Source organism: Pelophylax lessonae (assembly GCF_965119305.1).
Source record: "Pelophylax lessonae genome assembly, chromosome: 4".
Classification (NCBI taxonomy): domain Eukaryota; kingdom Metazoa; phylum Chordata; class Amphibia; order Anura; family Ranidae; genus Pelophylax; species Pelophylax lessonae.
This window is the reverse complement of record NC_138771.1, coordinates 506,737,200-506,752,122: the sequence shown is the minus strand read 5'-3', so window position 1 is coordinate 506,752,122 and position 14,923 is coordinate 506,737,200.

The window sequence follows — 14,923 nt, the reverse complement described above, 5'->3', positions numbered from 1 at the left end:
CTCTACCCATCCCCCCACCCCATACAATATCCCCCAGAAGTGCTGAGCGGGCATTTCGACTGAATGGAGTCAGTGTAAACAGTAATTAGGCGAGCAAGAGCGTTTGTGGTCATTTCAACTTAGTTTGCTGATCCCCCTTCTCCTCAATTGTCACTTCTCTGATGTTTGCAAACACAGCCTTGTATTGATTCTCCAATCTAATTAGAGTTTTGCACTTTGCACACTGTAAATACTGAAATATCCCCCCCAAAAAAAAAAGGAAAAGCCTTCATTCATACCCACTGCTTTCATGTGAATGGAGCAAAATTTGGCCGGTTCAGCAGGGACTACTCACATTTTGATTCATTTATGGGTAGACTTGCTGTACAGAATGCGATCTACCAATTGACTTCTGTACAACCCGACTGTTGGAAACATTTTTCCACGATCGGTGCCGCTGGCTATAGCCTGCACCACTGATCAGTGTATTCTGATGGTGGGGGGAGGCTCTCCGCTGTCTGATCACAATAGCTCAGCAAGAAGGATTCCCCCATGAACATCGAATGTGCGGATGGCGGCATTTCCTCACTTTTTTTTTTTTTTTTTTCTTTTAATGAATGGGCTGCCTTGAGCCTTGTACACACTACTAGTTTTTTTCTGGATTGAAAAAAACCTAAGAGCTCAGGTTGGAGCCGATGTTAGTACAGCGATCGATCTCCCATGCTGAGCTATTGAATTCTGACAGGGGGATGGCCCACTGCCAAGAACACTCCAGTCAGTGCTCTGAATGTCCGACTTCTGTTGGACCAACTGCCATGCTCACAGGCCGAATGTCGGCCGGTTTCCTATTGACCTGGCCAATTGTACCCAACAGTTGGCCCATGTGTACTAGGCTTTAGGCTGGTACTGTAGATGGGCTTCCTCCGTTATTTAGAGTTTTCACTAAAATTATTCAATAGCGGAAATTGTATGTTCACTAAAAACACGGATATGTTTATATAAACTTAAATGAGTTGGAAATGCCATAAAAAAAATTTAACAAGATTTGGGGAGCATGGGTGAAGGCCAGACCCATGTCAACCTAGAGGTCATCTTACTTGATATTTGACATTACACCACATCTATCTATGAGGACATATGTGATGAAATAAAAATGTTACTGCTTTGTTACCCCCCCCCCCCTTTTTATGCCCTTCATACCCCTTTCCCTCTCCCACCTTCCCTCCCACCCCTACCATAACCGTAAAGCCCTATTGGTTCCCTGGTTAAATGCCTTAATGTTCCATTAGGACTATTGTCTATTGGGTCCTCCAGGTGCAAAGAGCTTCTGTTGTACACTATACCTGATCTCCTTTATGCTGCTGCGGAATATGTGCCTTATGATCTGCTTTAGTAAATATGTTAGTTTCTTTTGCGATAAATAACTTTTCTGTTAAAAAAAAAAGAAAATAATGCACGAAATGTTCTAAAATTCTAAACCTTTGCATGCCAGTTGAGTGCCATCACTTGATTTATCATAAGGCCTGTTTGTCCAATCCCAGCATTTTAGTGCACCCAGGAGGCACAAGTGCAGTGTCCAGCCCCGCGGCCTGCAACCTGTCAGACTTGACAGGATGAAATATGCTACAGCTGGATGGGGCTGAACTCTGTGCTGAGTGGTACTTGCATTTAGGCCCCATTTACACCTTAGCATATCAGAATTGCATTCAGAATTGCCAGTCTCTGCCCACAAAAATCGGCGCTAAAATTGCAGCAAAACGCACATTGCGCATTTGAGTGTCATTCATTTTTAATGACATCCCAAACCTAAAAATGGGCATTTTGTTGTGTGAAATCCCGCCGTCCAAAAACAGCCAGAGTTGGCTCTAAAAAAGGGGACAGGAGCTAATTGGGTGTGTTTTTTGGAGCAAAGGGTAGCCTATTCAATTGAATGGTGTTGCTCCAAAAATGTGCAATAAAACCCCACAAGCCCTGTCCAGTTGCAGCCTACCATAGACTTTGCTTTGGAGGCAGATTAGGTTGTGGAGGTGAAAGCTCACAGGAAATGCACTAAAATGCAGAGACTGGCTAAATGCTTAGTGTGCAAGGGGCATTCAATGGCAAATTAGAGTATGGGTGGAGAAATGATCAGATCTGAAAAATGGTCTGGCGGGTTCCCTTCAAAATCTATAACAGACCGAAGGGTTAGGTCTTGAGAGGGTACCCCATGCTGTTTCATTTTAGCATGGGGTTCCCTTTCAAGATCTATACCAGACTCAAAGGGCCAGGGGGGTGGGGACCCCACGTCGTTTTTTATTTATTTTTTCTCATTTTGGTGTGAAGTTCCCCTTCAAGATCCTCAGAGCACAAGCCGGTTCATAGTTAAGTTGAAAAGACACAAGTCATCTGGCTCAACCAAAAAAAAACAGTAAAGAAAGCCCAACCATACAATCCCATATACACAATCCTATACCCGCAGGTCTGACTTGGATGCAACTTGCATTTAAATCAATAGGCTCTCATAGGTAGACATTGATTTTGACTTGTCAAAAAAAAAAAAAAAAGCTTGACGCTTAATGCTGTTTGCGGCATTAGGCCGCGTTTAGCAACCTTTAGCGTCCAATGTTTTTACAGCTGTAACGCCGGTCCTCCGAACATGCTGGCTCTGGGTTTCTTTTTTTTTTTTTTTTTTTGCAGCTTCCAAACGCTTGTACCACTTACAGGCCATAGAATAACATGGATGGGGTGTTTTTAAGCTGCAAAAAAAGCCTGACACTCCTAAAAGCGGCTGTAAAACGCCCTGTGTGCATGTGGCCTAAAATAAACCCTCTGTAAAGCTGGCCATACACTAATCAAAATTTTGTCAAAGGTACTTGATAGTTTTGTTCTGACAGCTTATAGAAAAATACATTTCTAAGTGTATGGCCAGCTTTAGACAGCTGTCACCAAGGTGTCCCCATTGAAAGATTTCCCCTCTTTTCCTGTTCCAGTGACCGCTCGTGATGTTGGATTTTCTCACTTTTAGTATTGATGACAGTGGTCACCAGGACAAACAAAGAGTAAATCTCTCCAGCTGACACATATAAAAAGAATGGCGACCCTTTGAATGTAAAGCACATTCCAAGCACATACTTGTTACAAATAAAATCAGCCTTTTATTTGCTGTCAGCACGGAGTTGTTCTAGAATACGAAGTACTGCACCTCTCTTGTACGCCGGCTGTGCTGCAAGTCGCTGATCACTTGAAGCTCTTCAGCTGCTATTTACATGCTGGAGATAAGTGTCTATGGTAACGGAAAGCATCTTGCGTGACCTGCTTCTCGGAACGCCATCATGCCATCCTCCCTGTGTCTGCCCTGGCTTTAAACTAAACTCTTTAGCCCAGGTGAGAGTCGGGCACCAGCAAGAATGACATTGGAGGATCATGACTTACAGGTGAAAAAAAAATGCTACAAGGAGCATCCTGGGTAAAAGCAGCGCTGCTCATCTTGCTCTATAACAGAATGAAAAGTGTAAATCTGATTGGTTGCTCTGTGCTCAGCCGCTCCCCCCCCCCGAGCTCTGTGCTCAGCCGCTCCCCCCCCCGAGCTCTGTGCTCAGCTCAGCCGCCCCGCCCCCCCCCCCGAGCTCTGCGCTCAGCCGCCCCCCCCCCCGAGCTCTGCGCTCAGCCGCCCCCCCCCCCCCGAGCTCTGCGCTCAGCCGCCCCCCCCCCCCGAGCTCTGTGCTCAGCAGCCCCCCCCCCCGAGCTCTGTGCTCAGCGGCCCCCCCCCGAGCTCTGTGCTCAGCGCCCCCCCCCCCCGAGCTCTGTGCTCAGCGCCCCCCCCCCCCCGAGCTCTGTGCTCAGCGCCCCCCCCCCCCCGAGCTCTGTGCTCAGCCGCCCCCCCCCCCGAGCTCTGTGCTCAGCCAGCCGCCCCCCCCGAGCTCTGTGCTCAGCCGCCCCCCCTGAGCTCTGTGCTCAGCCGCCCCCCCCCCCCAAGCTCTGTGCTCAGCCGCCCCCCCCCCCCACCGAGCTCTGTGCTCAGCCGCCCCCCCCCCAGCTCTGTGCTTAGCCGCGCCCCCCCCGAGCTCTGTGCTCAGCCGCGCCCCCCCCCCCCCGAGCTCTGTGCTCAGCCGCGCCCCCCCCCCCCCCCAGAGCTCCAGTGGTTGAGTTCAAACATTTTTTCTCTGAGAAAAAAAGCTATATATACTAGTGATCGAACGATATCGTTTTTTTTAATGCCGATACCGATATTTTGGTCATCGGATATCGATATCGGCCGATTATTTTCAGACATGTAAAAAACATTTTTTTTTTTCCACAGGTACTCATTGTGGAGGGATCTGGGGGCCTAGAAGACCCCCAAACCCCTCCTCGGCACTGAGAAGCATTCAAAATGCCAAGTTTGGCTGTTTTGAATGCTGTCAGTTTTTTAATTCAGCGCTGAGTACCCGGAAGTGATATCATTAAATCACTTCCGGTTTTTTACATGGAGACCCGGGTCTTCTCTTCGGCGGTGAAGGTAGGATGCCTGGGTCTCCCGGTGGGACGGGAGACCCGGGTGATCCGTGGAAGGTGTTGGAAGGGAGGGGAAGGGGCATCCCCTCCTGCTCCTTGTAATGACAGCCCAGTGGCTTCTCTGCCGCATCGGTTGTCATTACAAGTCAGCCGACCGTCGGCTATGGACACCGGTACCGGGGTGATGCCTCTAGCTGCAGACATCACTCCGGTACATGCACTTTCCCTAAAATATTGGTAAATCCAAAGGCCGATTCTGATGTATCGGGGAAAGTGCACCCCCGATATATCGGTGTTGCCGATATCGGTCGCTCCCTAGTGTATACATTTATATAGTCTTACAGATAGAACCGGCCCTTTGAGGGCAGCCATAGTGCTGATGCAGCCTGCAATCGACCATATAAATCAAGCTAAAAATCGTTTGTACAGCAAACAGGATTTGATCAGTGTTCCATACACATGTACAACATGTTTTTATCATTTCCATGAGTAAATTAATCCTATGCAGTTGTTTGGATAGAAGCACAGGTCTCCTTTGTGCTCCCAAGCTATCAGAAATGATGAACTGTGGTTATCACTTAGGATGTGAACAGTTTTTTGCCAACACAACTAATCCTCTTTAGTCAATCAAAATCATCACCATCTTTCACTCATTGCTGGACCATGCCATTTTTGTCTCCGCTCAACCGATGTCCAATCACTGTCGAATTCGACATCTTTAGAGCAGAACTCCTGGGACATTTTTCCCTATGCAGTGAGGCTGTGCCTAGCCTACATGCATTGTTTAACTGCTTGTTTTGTCTAGGGGTGAACACAGAGCTTCTACTTACCCGATCCTCCAGAAAAGGGCACTCCCCTGCTTCCAGCAGTGGACTGTTCCTGCTGTCCTCACATCCAGTCGGTCTATTGGCATGATAATGTCAGGAACAGTCCACCGCACAAGACTGCAGAGTGGCAGGGACTGACTTTGCGCTGGTTGAGTATATTAGAGTATATCTCGGCAATCCCCTACCCTAGACAAAAACAAACAGTTAACCCATGGAGAGCAGGCACAGCACAGAGTTCTGCTTTAAGTTTTTTATTGAACTGATTTTAAAATAAGGAATGTAATGAAAACCGATAATGTTGAAGATTACAGGCAGAAAAAAAACGCCTTAAAAAGCAGCGTTTTTTTTGTAAATGGGCATGATTTCTTAGCCCGGGTTCACACGCACAGGAATTGCAGTACAGTCTTGACCCATGCAGGACCCTTTTTTTTTTTTTTTTTTTTTTTCTCCCGCACCAGAATCGCATTGCATTTTTCCAACTGATTTCAGGATGTCGTTAACATACACTCCGCAATTAGTTTGCATGAATGAGTTGGGGTTATGATGCGGTATGCACATTGAATTTGCTGTGAATTCACACCGAATCTAGTGTGAATTGAGGCTCAAAGTAGATGTAAACGCATCTGTTAGCCTAGGTCTCCAAGCACTTCTTAGCATTTCCAGGCATGTTAGAAAAGGGGCATTTGCCCACAGTAAAAACCCATCACCGGCACGTTCAGGAGAGGAACATTTGGGCAGAAAAAAAATGCAGAATGTGCAAAAAACGCTAGACGTGTTTAGCCACGTTTGTGCATTATTGCATTCTAGTGGGCAGAATAAAGGATTATTCTGGCTAGTAGAATGCATTCATGTGCAAACGCATTTGCCATAGGAAGCTAACGTGATCTGCATTTGTTTGCTATCAATAAAACTCCTTATCTTCTATTTATATTTCCCCCGCCTTTAAGAATGTAATGGTTGTCAAGCCCCACGGGTGGGTTGAAGATCATCCTATTGATTACTTGTCATCTATATTATTTTTTTTTGGCGGCCTCTGCGTATCCAGCATTGCCTGATTCTGTAGAAGCTCCTCTGATTTATGAGCCAGCCTCAGATGCTGTAGGTATTTAATAATAAAAATAAAATGGATCAGTGTAGGTGCGGAGCGCACGTGGGATGGGCACTCCCAGGAAAATTTATTTATGCACAATTTTGTTCAGAATGTTTCCAGAGGAAAAACAACCCCACAACCTGCTGTTTTTTGTTCTTTCATCTGCGGCGCCTGCACTGCAGGTGGGTGTAGTGACTTGTACACGGGGCAGCTGGAACATTCCCTTGGCTTGCCGTTCATTGGCAGAATGGACCTTTTTTCTTTTTGAACACTAAGCTTTTGTTGGCAAACAGGACTATTATTAATGTAAGGAATATTGATGAGGCTCAGAATTGGCAATTCCAGTGCCAGGTTTTGCTATAAAAGGGACACACCCCAAACAATTAAAATGATAAAGTTTCTTTTTAATGCGCACGTGGCTTTTATTGAGACAAATATTTTTATTTCTCTTACGTCCTCCGACAGTCGCCGCCTCTTCATATTCGTCACATATGGGGTATTAGACTTTGCTCCGAAGGAGTAGCTAGGAAACAGAATATGTTAACAATAAAGCTTTAACATATCCCACCCTCAAGGGGTGGTCCCCTCAGTCAATACCCTCCTACTTCCTGCAACCATATCTCAGTTTTAATGTCTAGCTTGTCAGGAGTGGCTGGCTCTCTCTGTGCTGGGACTTTTTGTCCCAGACTCTTTCTTCTTTTTGATATTTTGTTTGAGTTTTCTCTCTACCTTTACTTAGCTGTTATTTTTGTCAGCATTAGTTAGTTCTTCGGACGAAGAGGATCATGCGGACTGGGTCTCGGGCTGATCCCCCTGGTCGCAGGTCGTGGGTCAGTGGCTTCCCAGTCTGCCATCGAGCGTTCAGCCAGGTAACGCTCCTGGCACGGTGAACGACCCATCCCTGTTCGGTGCAGGGATGATTGGTGAGGTGGCTACCTCACCGGACGCTGTGCGGTTTCTGAACCGCCATTGTGTGCGTCTTGAATTGCGACTCTCCCTGCCTCATGTGCAGCGGCTTGTTCGCCTGTGCGGGTTCCCCACGCCATGTGAGGTAAGTGTATCTATGTGGGGACCTGTCTGTCTGGGGGGGGTCTCAGTCTGGGACTGTGTAACCTGCCTTTAATCACACTGCTTGTCTCCCTATCTCTCGGCTGCATGCTGTGGGCTGCAAGGGGGGGGGGGAGCTGTATGACACTGAGTATGTCAGGCTGGGCAGTGTGAGGAGCTGTGTGCTGTGGGGCATGTTTTTAATGGCATGTTGGGGCATATACAGCGATCGCTGCGGCGATCTAACATGTATCCATATAATGGGATAATATTGTGTGTGATTTTATGCACTGTGGAGCGGCGATTTCGGCGCCAAACGACGCCATTTTACCGGCGCCCGCTCCGGCCGCATGGTTTACATGCACGGCGGCCATTTTCTTGTAGCCTCCATAGGCTTACATAGAGCGCCCTGGCAGCATCACTTCCTCTCTCCTGGAAGCACCGATCGAGGCAGCAGCAGCAGCGGAGTCTCCTCAGGTTTTATCCTTCTATTCCTGTGTTCCATTGCCTGTATTCAGTCTGTATATTCCCTGTGGGGGTCTCATTGTGCCTGAGTTCGGTGCGGTGGGCTGCGCTTGCCGCGCTTGCTGTAAGGGGGCAGTTAACCCTTGGTTGTCTGGCATACAGGGGCAATGGATTCTCAGGAGGGCAAGTTTCCCACAGTATTGGTGGAAGGCCAGGGGACCGCTGTTTCCCCCCCAGGGGGGGATTTAGCCACTATTGTGGCTGGCCTTGCTGCACAGGTGCAAATGCTGGTGGCTGCTCAATCTACTAAACGGCCCAGAGTTGCTCTGTCCTCTGATTCTGAGGGTGAAGGTGATGGGGCTGTTCTGGCGGGGACCCCCCTATCGGGGTCCCGCTCCTCTCTTGATCTAGTGGGGTCTGAGGTAGAGGCTGAAGTTTGAGGGGGTTGATAATTCTCCCCCTGGCTCGCCTGAAGAGCTTGCAATCATGGATGAGTTGATTGCTTCCATTAAGCAGACGCTACGTTTGCAGGACGAGGTGTGTCCCCCAGCTGCCTTGGCGGCTTATGGGACGCAGAGAAAACGCAGGACGCCGCAGGTTTTTCCCTGCAATGCTGATTTTCAGCGCGCTGTTAAGGACCAATGGCGCGATTTGCGCAAGCCTTTTGCGGTACCAAGTAAATTTAAGCTGCGTTATCCTTTCTCGCCTGCCACTGATGAACGGTGGTGTGTGCCTCCGCCAGTGGATCATGCTATTGCGGTTTTGAACAAAGCCACTGCGATCCCTGCAGAGGGATCCCCTGTTTTCCGTGATGCCACGGATAGGAGACTGGAGTCTCTTGCCCGTCATACTTATTCTGTTACGGGTTCTATGCTTAAGGCTCTGTTTGCTTCTCTCATGGCGGCCCAGGCGATCGCAAGTTGGACGCAGATGCTTAGGCGCGTCCTAGTGGCCGATTCGGCCTCGGCGGCGACCCTGGGTATGGTGGATCAGATCCACCAGGGTGTCATGTATCTGTGTGATGCGGACCTGGACCTGATTCCGTTGGCTGTGCGTGTGCACAGCGTGGCGGTGTTGTCTCGCCGCCTGGTTTGGTTGAAATGTTGGTCGGTGGACCAATCTTCACGTAAAACCTTAGCCAATCTGCCTTATGATGGGTCTCGCCTTTTTGGGGAGTCCCTGGATGTGTCGATTAAGGGGATTACCGGGGGTAAGAGCACTCTCTTGCCCCATTTCCCCAAGGCTAAGGGGGCTTCTGGGAAGAAGCATGCTCATTTTCGGCCCCCTCAGGGGTCCTTTCGTGCCTTTCGGCCGCACTACAAGGGCAAACCGTTCAAGGGCCAAGGCTCTCAGAAGAAGCCCTGGTCTGGGAAACAGAAGTCCGGTCAATCCGGACCTGCGGCCCATAACAGTTCGACCTGAAGGGGCGCCCTCACCCAGTTTTGGGGTGGGGGGACGCTTGCTCGGTTTTCTTCAGCCCTGGTTGGCCCGTGTGAGGGACAGATGGGTTCTGGAAATCGTTCGATCTGGTTACAAGATCGAGTTTCTCTCTCGGCCGGAGAGCAGATTTTTTCCCTCAAATCTTCAACTGTCTCCAGAGCGCCTGCGGGATCTGCACCTGGCGGTGCGGGACCTGAGGGCTCAGGGAGTGGTGGTTCCGGTGCCTCATCGGGACAGATTTCGGGGGTTTTATTCCAATCTGTTCACCGTGCCCAGGAAGGAGGGCAAGGTTCGTCCGATTCTGGACTTGAAAGCTCTGAACCGCTCTGTGCGGGTTCGCAAGTTCCGCATGGAATCCCTGCGCTCGGTGGTGGCTGCCCTGGTTCCGGGGGAATTCATGGCCTCCATCGATTTGAAGGATGCGTACCTTCACATCCCCATATTCGAGGGTCATCAGAGGTACCTTCGATTTGCCATTGCGGAGGATCACTACCAGTTTGTGGCGTTGCCCTTTGGGCTCGCCTCGGCTCCGCGGGTCTTCACCAAGGTGCTTGCACCGGTTCTGGCATTATTGAGAGCCCAGGGCATTTCTGTCCTGGGGTATCTGGACGACATTCTGGTTCGGTCTGCGACCAGACAGGGTCTGGAGAAGGACCTGTCTGTCACAATGCAAACTCTGCAGGAGTTCGGTTGGACGATAAATGTTCCAAAGTCGACACTGAGTCCGTCGGTTCGTCTCCCCTATCTGGGAATGATACTGGACTCGGTGCAGGCGAAGGTCTTCCTGCCGGAAGACAAACTCAGGACTCTTCAGGAGGAAGTCAGGTCCCTCAGGGACGTTCCACACTCGTCTCTGCGGACGGGTATGAGATGTCTGGGATTGATGGTCTCGGCCTTCCTTTCGCGCAGTTTCACACGCGGGGTCTCCAAGCGGAGATCCTGTCCAGGTGGGACGGGCGACCTCAATCTCTGGATCTTCAGATCTCGTTGAGTCATCGCACCAGGGAAAACCTTCTGTGGTGGCTCCAGTCCCCGTTGGTGTCCGGGGGCAAGTCGTTTCGTCCGATCTCGTGGACGATAATCACCACGGATGCCAGCCTGTCGGGCTGGGGTGGTGTTCTGGGCGTTCTGTCCGCCCAGGGGACCTGGTCGGAGGGGGAGTCTTCCCTTCCGATCAACATTCTGGAATTGCGTGCGATAAGGCTCTGTCTTCATCGCTGGACGGACCGGCTGCAGGGCTGCCCGGTTCGGGTGCAGACGGACAATGCCACGGCGGTGGCCTACATCAACCACCAAGGGGGCACCAGGAGTGCCCGAGCGGCTCGAGAAGTGGCCGACATTCTGTCTTGGGCCGAGACTCATGTCCCGGCGATAACGGCGGTTCACATTCCGGGAGTGGAGAACTGGCAGGCGGACTATCTGAGTCGCCAGACCCTGGATCAGGGGGAATGGTCTCTCCACCCGGCTGTCTTCCAGATGTTGTGCGCGAAGTGGGGTCTTCCAGATGTGGACCTGTTCGCGTCTCGCCTCAACTACAAGGTGAAGAGGTTCGTGGCAAGGACGCGCGACCCTCGGGCAGACGCGTCGGACGCGTTAGTGGCCCCGTGGCATCAGTACAGGCTGATGTACGCGTTTCCACCGATTCAGTTGCTGTCCAGGTTCCTTCGCAGGTTGCACTCGGAACGCAGCACGGTGATTCTTGTGGCACCGGACTGGCCTCGCCGGTCCTGGTACGCAGACCTCGTGAATCTGGCGGTCGACGCTCCTTGGCGTCTGCCTCTTCGAGACGATCTACTGTCTCAAGGACCGATTTACCATCCTGCTTTACAGTCGCTGGCTTTGACGGCCTGGCTGTTGAGACCGAGGTCCTGAAGGAGAAGGGTCTCTCTCCAGAGGTCGTTCATACTTTGATCAACGCGAGGAAGTCTTCCTCGGGGAAGGTTTATTACCGTACTTGGAAGGCCTATTTTGCCTGGTGTGAGTCCAGGGGGTTTTCACCCCGCACGTACTCGGTTTCCCGTGTGCTGTCTTTCCTTCAGACGGGTGTCGATCAGCGTTTGGCGCTGGCTACGATTAAGGGTCAGGTGTCGGCGCTGGCCGTTCTGTTTCAACGTCCCGTGGCTTCCAACTCCTTGGTTGGCACTTTTATTCAGGGTGTGCGGCATCTGGTTCCTCCTAGGAGGGATCCTTTGCCCCCTTGGGACTTGAATCTCGTTCTATCTGTGTTACAACGTGCTCCTTTTGAACAGATCAGGGAGATCTCGTTGTCTATGTTGTCCAAAAAGGTCGCCTTTTTGGTGGCGATCACTTCGGCTCGCAGAGTGTCGGAACTGGCGGCTTTGTCCTGCAAGTCTCCGTACCTGGTTGTTCATTTGGATAAGGTGGTCTTGCGACCTAATCCTTCTTTTCTACCGAAACGAGTTTCGGAATTCCATCTTAACGAGGATATTGTTTTGCCTTCGTTGTGCACGAAGCCTAAACATCCGAAGGAGGTGAGATTGCACTCTCTGGATGTTGTTCGGGCGATAAGGGTTTACCTTGAATCGACTGAGTCTTTTCGTAAGACTGACTCCTTGTTTGTTCTTCCAGAGGGTCCTCGGAAGGGCATGGCGGCTTCCGCCTCTACCATTGCCAAATGGATCAGGCAGACCATTGAACAGGCCTATGCCTTGCAGGGGAAGGTTCCCCCTGTGCCTGTGAAGGCGCACTCTACTAGATCACTGAGTACGTCTTGGGCCTGCCGTCATGGGGCTTCTGTAGCCCAGGTGTGTAAGGCGGCGACTTGGTCGACCGTACACACTTTCACAAAATTCTACAAAGTAGATGTTCAGGCATCGGCGGATGCTTCCTTTGGCCGCAAGGTTCTTAGTGCGGCTGTTCCATAGGGTCCCTTGTTGGGGACTCCTGGCTGTTGGGATAGTTTTTTGTATCCCCTGGTTTTTTTTTTGTCTTTTCCTGGGTTGTTGCTCCTGTTGAGCACTTATTTTGCTGTTGCCCAGCTGGTTTCCTTCCTTTGGTAAGGTTCCTTTCTTTGATGTGGAGACTGCGTTGCCTTTCGGCGCGGATGCGTTTCCCACCCCTCATGTTTGCACTGCTTTGGGACGTCCCCATATGTGACGAATATGAAGAGGCGGCGACTGTCGGAGGACGTAAGAGAAAACGGAATTTTTGTAAAATCTTACCTGTAAAATTCCTTTCTCTGAGTCCTCCGACAGTCGCCGCCCCCGCCCCTCTTTTGGGGTTTGAATGTATACTCTACTGCTATTCCACTAAAACTGAGATATGGTTGCAGGAAGTAGGAGGGTATTGACTGAGGGGACCACCCCTTGAGGGTGGGATATGTTAAAGCTTTATTGTTAACATATTCTGTTGCCTAGCTACTCCTTCGGAGCAAAGTCTAATACCCCATATGTGACGAATATGAAGAGGCGGCGACTGTCGGAGGACTCAGAGAAAGGAATTTTACAGGTAAGATTTTACAAAAATTCCGTTTTTTGTTTTCTCTGATTCAGTTTATTTTACTTTTATTATCTTTAGCCAGAGTTCCATCTGATCCTTGTGGGTGTGTCTATTTAAAGGGTTAGTCCACCTTTTTAGACAGTGTGTTTTATGTTACACCTACACTCACTGGCCACTTTATTAGGTACACCTTGCCAGTAGCAGTTTGGACCCCCCTTTTTGCCTTAGGCCCCTTTCACACATGCTGTCCGTTTGTCCGTTTTTCATCCATCTGTTGACGGATGAAAAACGGACATCAATGCATCTCTATGTAAAAACGGATGACAACTGATGATCATCAGTTAACATCCGTTTTCATCCGCTTCCGTCAATGTCCGTTTTTTTGAACGGATGAATGCCCTATTTTTCATCCGTCAAAAAAACGGATCGGACGAAAAACGGATGACAACGGATGAAAAACTGATGTCAACGGATGAAAAACTGATGTCAACTGATGACAACTGATGACAACGGATGAAAAACGGATAACAACTGATGAAAAACGGATAACAACTGACGAAAAACGGATGAAAAACTGATGAAAAACTGATACATTTGACGTGACTGAACTGATGAACTGAACGGACTGTATGTGTGAAAGGGGCCTTAGGCTAGGTTCACACTATTTGCGAAGCGGCTCGCAGTAGGGGGTCCGGTGCATCCCTGTTCACCGTTTCAGGGGGAATCCGGTCCGAATTTTTGCCTAAATTCAGACCTGAAATGGAGCCAAAGACGCACAGGACCCTTCTGCAGTATGCTATGCGGCCTTCCCCGAGATGTGGGAACCGGCTCCATTGAGAGACGGTCACGGTCTCCAGTAAAGCATATTGGATGCGGGGAAACCCGCTTCCAATTCATATATGTGTGAACCCAGCCTTAACCACTTCTGGACCAGAAGATTTTGCCCCTTAATGACCAGGCCATTTTGTGCAATTCGTCACTGCGTTACTTTAACAGACAATTGCGCGATCATGTGACGCTGTACCTAAATACAATTGATGTATTTTTTTCCCTTACAAATGGAGCTTTCTTTTGGTGGTATTTGATCACCCATGCAATTATTTTTTTTTTATTTATTTTTTTTTAATCCACTTTCTGCTATATAACATTCCCAATAAAAAAAAATATGAATCAAATGTCTTCATTTTAGGCCAGTTTGTATTCTGCTACATATTTTTGGTTTAAAAAAAAAAAAAATCCCAATAAGCATATTTTTATTGGTTTGCGCAAAAGTGATAGCATCTATAAACTAGGGGAAAGATTTGTCATTTTTATTTTATTTTTTTACTATTAATGGCAGCGATTTTTTTTTTTTTTTTTTTTTTTCGGTGTTGCAGCGGACAGATTGGATCCCTAACTGACATTTTTGACACTTTTTGGGGGGACCAGTGACATTACTACAGTAATCGGTGCTAAAAATATACATTGTTATATGGAATATATATAGGAATGGAAAAAAAAAAAAACTGATTAAGGGCTCTTTCACACGGGCGATCCGATCAGATCCGCCTGTCAGTTTTTTAGGCGGATCTGATCGGATGCCCCATTCAGCCCTATGGAGCAGCGGATGTCAGCGGTGACATGTCCGCTGACACCCGCTGCCATCCGCATCCGATCCTGTCCGTGAAATCCGGACGGATGGAAACCCTATTTACCATCTGTCCTGGGGATCGGATGAGAGCGGACAGGCTGTCCGCTCTCATCTGATTCCCCATAGAGAGCAGCGGGGGCTGTGACACCTCCCTCTCCGCACTGCAAGCAGAGACGGAGCTGTCATCCCCCGCGGAGCAGCACGGATCCGCCTACGGAGGCGGACCATGTGAAAGAGACCTAAAACAAGTAAATGATATACTTTCCTATCTATTTACTAATGCTAGGAGCATAAGGGTTAAAAATAGTCAGTGCTGATTGAGAGGGTAAAGTTTTTTTTTTTTTGATTTACCACTTCAGCTCCGAAAGGTTTTACCCCCTTAATGACCAGGCCATTTTTTGCGATATGGCATTGTGTTGCTTTAACTGCTAATTGCACGGTCGTGCGACGATGTACCCAAATAAATTTGTGTGTTTGTTTTCCCACAAAAAGCTTTCTTTTTGTGGTATTTGA